General features: G+C 41.7%; 1 long non-coding RNA gene across 1 annotated transcript in view; it reads left to right on the top strand.

Annotated features, from left to right (window-relative positions):
• Window positions 1-7,648, top strand: part of LOC110340233 — a 111,113-nt gene that overhangs the window by 456 nt on the left and 103,009 nt on the right. The window lies entirely within an intron of this gene.

The following is a 7,648-nucleotide window of genomic DNA, read 5'->3' on the forward strand; positions in this document are numbered from 1 at the left end:
CCCTGCTGGTGAAGGGCAAGGCTGGCTCCCTGTGCAGGGTTCCCTCTGACTCTGCTCCACGTGTGAGCAAACATGAGGTCGGCGATGTCTCTGAGAAGGAGGAGAGCAAAGGGACGTTTGGTATGGGGACCTGGGACAGGCAGGGTGGGCTCCTGTCCCACCCACCCTGAGTTCTATGAAGCTTCAAGGATTTTCCAATTCCTAAAAAAGGGTCACCTGTCACTCGTGACCACAGGTTTCTGTGATACATTTCCAAGGAAGTTCAGAGGATTATAAAAATGCAAACATATCATGATTAGGCTGGGTTAGCCTAAGAAGGCAAAGATGGCTTAACCTGAGCAAAAGCAAGACAGGCCCTAGAGTGTTCATAGCAGTGTTGTTTGAATTTTAAAACGAAACAAGTGAAAGCAGCTTAAATGACCACTAGTAGAATAGTGAACACATGAATGAGTCATGATACAGTCATTCATACAAGGGAGAATGAGAGTGACAATGCATGACCATGACCCAGTGATTTTGCTGTGTACATATACAAATATACATCCCTCATATATATGTAGGTATACATATGTGTAAGTACACATACACCTCAAAAGATGTGATACTGATGAAAAATCAAGGTACAAAACAATATAGACATGAAGATTCATTCATAATTCATTGAAATACAAATATCAAGACTCACTTATGGTATGTATAAAACATGAAAAAGAGTGAAACAGACTCTGTGGAGAGGCAAATAGATGCATCAGTTCTGTAAAGAAAAGCATGGCCAATATCAACTCTATTTTCTGGGCTGTATTTATTTATGGAGACTACATTATGCACCAGGGACCGGAGCTGAGCGCTTCAAGGATATTGTAATGCCTCATTTGTCCCATTGGGTGGTGCTTGGCTGGTAGCTCTTTGAATATGAATCTCTATATACATTGTGTGTATGTTAAATATTTCACAATATGTTCTAATAAATATTGGATTAACTATGAAACAAAAAGCAAAATGAAGAGACAATAAGGGAACTATTATCTGGATTTATTTTTGATGTATGAAGATGAATTGGGTAGGAGTCTAGGCAGAAAGAAAAGTATCAGTTTAGGATCCACAGAGCTGGGGATGTACACATAGTTCCTAGTCTTTGAGGAAAAATACAGTTCACTAATTGAACTCAGTAGTTTTTGTATATACGTATAAATAATTGTGGAAGAAGGGGCATGAATTCTAGAGGGGATGAGGAGAGACATGGGAGGGAGGGAGGCAGGGAGGGATGGGAACAATGCAAATAAAGTGTATTCATCTATGAAATTCTCAAAAAATAATAAAAATAATGAACAATGAGAACCTTATCTTATGAGTAAAGGCACCAAAAAAATGTGAAGAGTTACAATGACAGGGTCTCTTATTTAAAATTTGAATATTAAAGGCCAAGAGAGCCAAATGCTTTCCTGTTCCCACACCCTGGGTTAGAGATTCATCTTCATTAGATCCCCAAGGGTTTGAACTGGTCTCCCATGGTTGAGGAGATGGAAGTATGGGACACGGTGATTTAGGGGTGTCCTCCAAAGGTTCAAGTTAAGGAAGCTTTGTCTTCAATGGACCAGCCCTGTGAGGCGGTGAAATTTTGATAGGCAGAGCCTAGTGAGACTGATGATTAGGTCAAGGATGCTCTCTCTACCTTTGGAAAGAATTACTGTCGTTCAGGGAAGTGGACAGCTGATGGGTCAATCACTACAGCCTCTGCACCTAGCCCTTTCCCTCTGCTTCATTTTATGGAGGATAAATCAGATTTACTCTTCTGTGAGGGGTAATCTTTTGGGGGAAGATGCTGTCAGAGCACAAAGTGCCTCTTGTACAGTAGGGAGATGAACAGCAAAGTGCCTCTCCCCGCCCCCCAGTGAAAAAGAGATCCTTTATGCTATGGCTTAAGTGCTCCCTCCCAAATGCATGTTGGGTTAGCTGACATTGTACCAGCATAGCAAGGCAGGATCTTTAGCAAGTGATGAGGTCCTGGGGACTCACCCAGGTAGTACCACTGAGGTTTTGAGAGCTAGCCAGTCATTGAGGATGTGGATTCCTGCTAAATGGATGAGTTCAGCCTCATTCCTTCACTCTGTCTTGTGTGCTCGCTTGTCCTGCCATGTTGTGATGCAGCAGGTAGGCCAGAAGCTTCTGCGATTTATAAACTATCCAGCCTGTAGTATTCTGTCACAGCAGTAGAACGGGGGCTAAGCATTGTTTGTCTGTGTTGGGATGCTGAAGCATCCAAAAGGCCATACTCTAACTGTCCATCCCATAAGTGCTAGGGCTGCTGTGAACTACAGGACATGCAGTGCCTCTAATGACTCTCTGAGCTCCCCTGGAGATGCTGCTTCTCACCAGAGCAAATGTAGAGGAATCCCTGCTTTGATAGGCAGACTGACTTCTCCCTTGGGTCATGTTCTTTCCCTATCTAACCGTTTAGAAAACAGATTCATTCATTCACTCACTCTTTATCAGTTGTTACAGTAAGAGAATAAAGGGAAAATACATGGAGCCTTTTTCTTCTGCTACTTCAAGAAATGTCCTTAACTTTCTAACTTTTCCTACCACTTTCTGCAAAAATAAATGTGTGTATCTGACAAGAGGGCACAAATAAAGCTCCCAGAATACTATAGATGCTTTATGGTTCTTACTACTGTTGGGACTCATTGTGGGTGAACCCCAGGAATATAGAGCTGGGTTAACCCAAACCTTCAAGGAGGCTACGTTCTTCATGTCTATGTCTCCTGACTGTCTTAGAGAGATGCCCACTGGCAGGTGCTCCAAACCAGTCACTGAGCCACCAAAGACATGTTCTATGAATCCCTGAGGTAGAAGCCTGAAACTCAAGATGGGTATAGGACTGATCTGTCCCAGGAATGACAGGCCTTTTTCTTCTTCTCCTTCAGACAAACTGGTTCTAATACCTGTGGTTTCTGTCCAGCATTAGCACCTCCACCCTTCTGGAGACCTGGGTGTATGTGGAAGGGTGGGAAAAGAGTGAAGTTGGCCATTGTCACTGCAGATGCAAACTGATCCCTTCAGAAAGATGACAATGAGGCATTTCTGAGTGATGCTGGAACTGTACTTGGGAGCCCACAGCACAGAGGGAAGGCAGCGGAGGCACGGCTGCCTCTTGGCCTCCAAAAGAGCAAATGTTTGGGAACGAGGGTGCCAGAACAAAACTGTCTGTGCTGTTGTCCCGGTCCCTGTTCAGCTCAAGTCACACATGTGCTAAGAGTCTCTTGGCTCTAGGTGGCTGGTAGACACTGGCTGACAGATTTGGGATCTGATAAGAGGCTGTTGGTGTCTTTCGTTTGTGCAAAATGCCGGAGATGAATTTTAACAGTTAAGGTTGGGAAGGAGAAAAAAGGAAGAAAAAAGAAAGAAAGCCTGAGAATTTTGCCAACATCGCCATGCTAGCTGTGTCTTTTAAAGGATTGCTTGTGGCTGGCAAGTGTCTGTTCTGGGGGAGTCTATAAGGGACCTTGATGCCATGTGCTTTCTGTGGAGTCGAGAAGTCCTAAGAGCAGAAGCAAAAGGAGCAGTTCATGGGGACCCATCTTCCCCCTGGTTCCTGTTCCATCTTGGATTCATTGGCATCCTCTTATGCAGGCTGGCAGCGTCCATCTGTGCAGGACTCTACCCTCAGGACAGCAGCCTCAGGTGGACATTAGGACCTGCATTAATGGTGCCAAACAAAACTCTCTTTCCCCCTCTAATTATGATGATGATGATAAGTTAAAAACTTTACAGCTGTTGAGAAGAGGACTCAGAGGGTAAAGGCACTTGCCACTAAGCCTGGTGACTTAGTTCCATCCCTAGAAGCTGCATAAAGATAGGAGAAAACCAACCATACAAAGTTTTCCTCTGACCTCCACGTGTGCACTGTGGCATGTGCATCCACACACACACATCATTGCACACATATAACACAAAATAATAAGTAAGACATTTAAAATAAAAAATAATCACCCCTGAGGACATGTTATTTTGGAAGCTGTGACAACCTCCATTGTGCAAGCCAATAAACTACTATGATTTGAGTGATGGGTCTAAATGCCTGATATCACCATTTGTCCTAGTCAGTTTTTTTGTTGCTGTGGCAATCAACATAAAGAGGGAAAGGTTTGTTTGACTCATGGTTTCAGAGACTATAGTTCATGATCACTTTGTCTTGTTGCTTTGGACCTGTGGACAGAGAATGTAACATTGAAAGCGCTCGGTAGAGGAAACATGCTCAACTCGAAACATCCAAAGGGCATGAGGTGGGGTGCACTCCAGATAGTTTTTCCTGTGACATGCCCTCCAATGGCCTAACTTTCCTACACTATGTCTACTTGACAAAGTGGTTTTGGGCGACAGAGTTAAACATCAAAGGAGGAAGATAATGTCACTGGTTGTAGGACACAACCTAGTCCCCACTGTGACCCAATGTGCCCTTTTGCAAGACTTCTGCTGACTATGTCACCTTGTTGGTGTAACTTTCTCCAGTCAAGCAGATCTAAAACACACATATGGACTGTGGGCACATAAAGTCTCTCTAGTCAATAATGATATGATCTTGTCACAGCTTTAGTAGTTAGTGTCAATGGATGACATCCAGGGCATCCCTGTGGACATCACAGTTTCAACAGTTTCCTAGAGAAGCCATGAATGGGAAGGAATGTAATCATGGTCAATGCTATGATGTGGATGTAGAAAATGCCCCATAGACTTGTATGTGCACTTTCTGTTTTTTCTTTCTTTTTAACATTTGGTTCACTCTTGGTATTTTGTCATAATAAGAAACTTAACTAACACAATCAACAACTTTAGCCAGGGTCTGTCTTAGGGTTACTGTTGCTTTCATGAAACACCAGGACCAAAAAAGCAAGATGGGGATGAAAGGGTTTATTTGGCTAATATATCCTAAATCATAGTCCACCAAGGGAAGCCAAACCAGGCAGGAACCTGGAGGCAGGAGCTGATGAAGTGGCCATGGAGGAATGCTGCTTACTGGCTTGCTCATTATGGTTTTCTCAGCCTGTTTTCTTATAGAACCCAGGACCACCAGCTCAGTGGTGAAACCATGCACAACAGACTGGGTCCTCCCATATCAATCACTAGTTAAGAAATTCCCTACAAGCTGCATACAACCCATTCTTATAGGAAGAGTTTCTCAATTGAGGTTCTCTCCCCTCAGCTGACTCTACCTTATGTCAAGTTGACATAAAACTAGCCAGAATGGATTCCAAATGTCTGGTGGTACAGAAGGCATTGCTAAAGTTTTCAAAGAGTTTGAAATGCTTCTCACGGTTTATGCCACTGCAGATATGGGGACATCAGGGAAGGGACGTTGACAGTCACCTTTTGGTTCTACACTTGATGTAAAACAGGGACCTGTAGTTGGACTTTGTTGCTGGACTTTCTTTGGACTGCCACCCCCCAAATAATGACACAGACACTTATTAGTTATGAAGACTTGGCCTTAACTTAGTCTCACTCCCAATTAGTTCTTATATCTTATATTAACCCATTAATATTAATCTACATTTTGCCATGTGACTGTTACCGCTCCTCCATATGTATGTCTGATTTCTATATATCTCTTTCTCCCAGAGTTCTTATCTCTGCCCAGAAATCCTGCCTGTTCTCTCCTCACTAGCTATTGGACATTCAGCTCTTTATTAAACCAATCAGAGGATCACATCTTCACACAGTGTAAACAGATACCCGGCAATCTTTCTCCTTTTGTGTGTAAATAAAAAGGAAAGGTTTTTAGCACACTAAAACTATATACAATTATCAAGTAAGAATTGCATTTGCAATGTCCTGTTCATTTGTTTTTGGTAAATTTGGAGAAAATACTCTATTATCTATCCTATCTTGGAGAGTTCAAAGTTTTGTACCTAATTCAGTTTCTATCATAACTTGTATTACTGATCTAGAAATATTTTTTAGGCCTTAAAACATTTTCTTAGATACAAAACTTAAGTTTTTATGTCTCTCTCAACCATATATACTTTACATATCTTTTATGAGTTTTTTTCTGAATTGGGTAACAAGGAAAACTATAACTATCTAGTCTTCAACTCCTTCAGAGACCTGAGAAGGATAAATATTACCTAAGTAAACAGGGAGCACATAGTGAACAACTTTCCAAACTATAGAAAAGACAGAGACATCTGGATGCCTGGGCAATTACCCAAGGTTTCTCTGAACATTGGGGCATCCATCTTTGACCTACAGGCCTAGAATATCTAACATTATTGTTTGTGAAGCAGAAATTTTGAAGGACTGTCCTACCTTGTCTTGACAAAGTTTGACAGTCACCTTCTTTTGTGTCCTGCATGTCCAATTTGGACAGCATACTGTCAGTAGTTGAGGCAAGGGCAATTTCTTGTGCAGTGGCCAACTTTGTTACAGTGAAAGAAAACTCTATATCGAGGTTTTTCTATGCCCATCATCTTCTCTGAATTAGATTGGTACTGCCAAAAGCAGATGTATCTCTTAAATTTGTATCAGTATATAAATATAAATAGCAATGTAAAATATTTGAGATTAATAGTTGCTTTTTGGTTTAAAAGTAGCTTCAGTAATCTACTGTTTTATTCTATCATTCATATATCCCCCCATTTTTATCTTTTTAGAAAGAAATCACTGAATCTAACCTTTGCTTAGTTTCCTCCCTGGCCATGACCAATAACAACTTGAAACCAACCTCCCTAAATGATGATAAACATCCATAATCCATTGAACAACTAAAAACTACCCACCTCACCTCTTTGGGATGTGGGCATCATGTTTTTAAAATTACTTCCTGTTGTCTGGGGCAACAGCATCTTTAGTAGATCCTGAGAAATTTGAGATAATGGTAAAGTCCTGGGAAAGCTAGCTGTATCATTTATTGTACAGTCCCTGTGTAATAGGAAAGAGCAGGGCTTATCTGAAGTCCTGTCTGGAGTAGTCTGTGAGGCTGGACCATCTCAGCTAACAGATTTGAAGTTGTTCTGGATGAAGATTTTTTGAGAAAATTGCAACAAAGGCTATCTGTGAGGCTGGATCACCTGGGCTACTTGTCTTCATTGGTTCCTGGTCCTTTATTTCTGAAAATACACAAACTTTTAAAGGTAACATATATATCTGCATTAGCACAGTATGGAACGTGTGGTGTGCACAAGTCAGCTAAAGATGATTCTCTGTTCTATGTTTAAGCAGGTAAAAGACATCTGTCAACTTTATAAATCCATTTGGACTGCACAACCAAACTTATATAAATCTCTATTCATGTCAGTCATCAGGACTTTGTAGCCAACAAGATTTATCATGTCTCATTCAGTATCAGAGCTATTCCCCTATAGAGGGATCAGCTTATATCACCTGTCTTGTGGTTTCTTCCTTCATGTCTGCAACAAAGATTTTCAGATCTCCCCTGGTCAAATTTGTCCTCTGTTAACTTTGAAGGAATCCATAGCTTTTTGTTTTCTGTGGAAAGATGGTATAATATAGGGAGAAATCCACCCTGTCCATACCTGTAAGACTCACCATGCCCATTTGAGCATGGTCACAGGTGAGAATGTGATGGAGGGGGGACTAGTTCTGGGGTCTCAAACTCGAGAGCTCAGGGTCAGGTCACAGGGAACAGCCTGGA

This window comes from Mesocricetus auratus, unplaced genomic scaffold (genome assembly GCF_017639785.1).
Source record: "Mesocricetus auratus isolate SY011 unplaced genomic scaffold, BCM_Maur_2.0 Super-Scaffold_100013, whole genome shotgun sequence".
Taxonomy (NCBI): domain Eukaryota; kingdom Metazoa; phylum Chordata; class Mammalia; order Rodentia; family Cricetidae; genus Mesocricetus; species Mesocricetus auratus.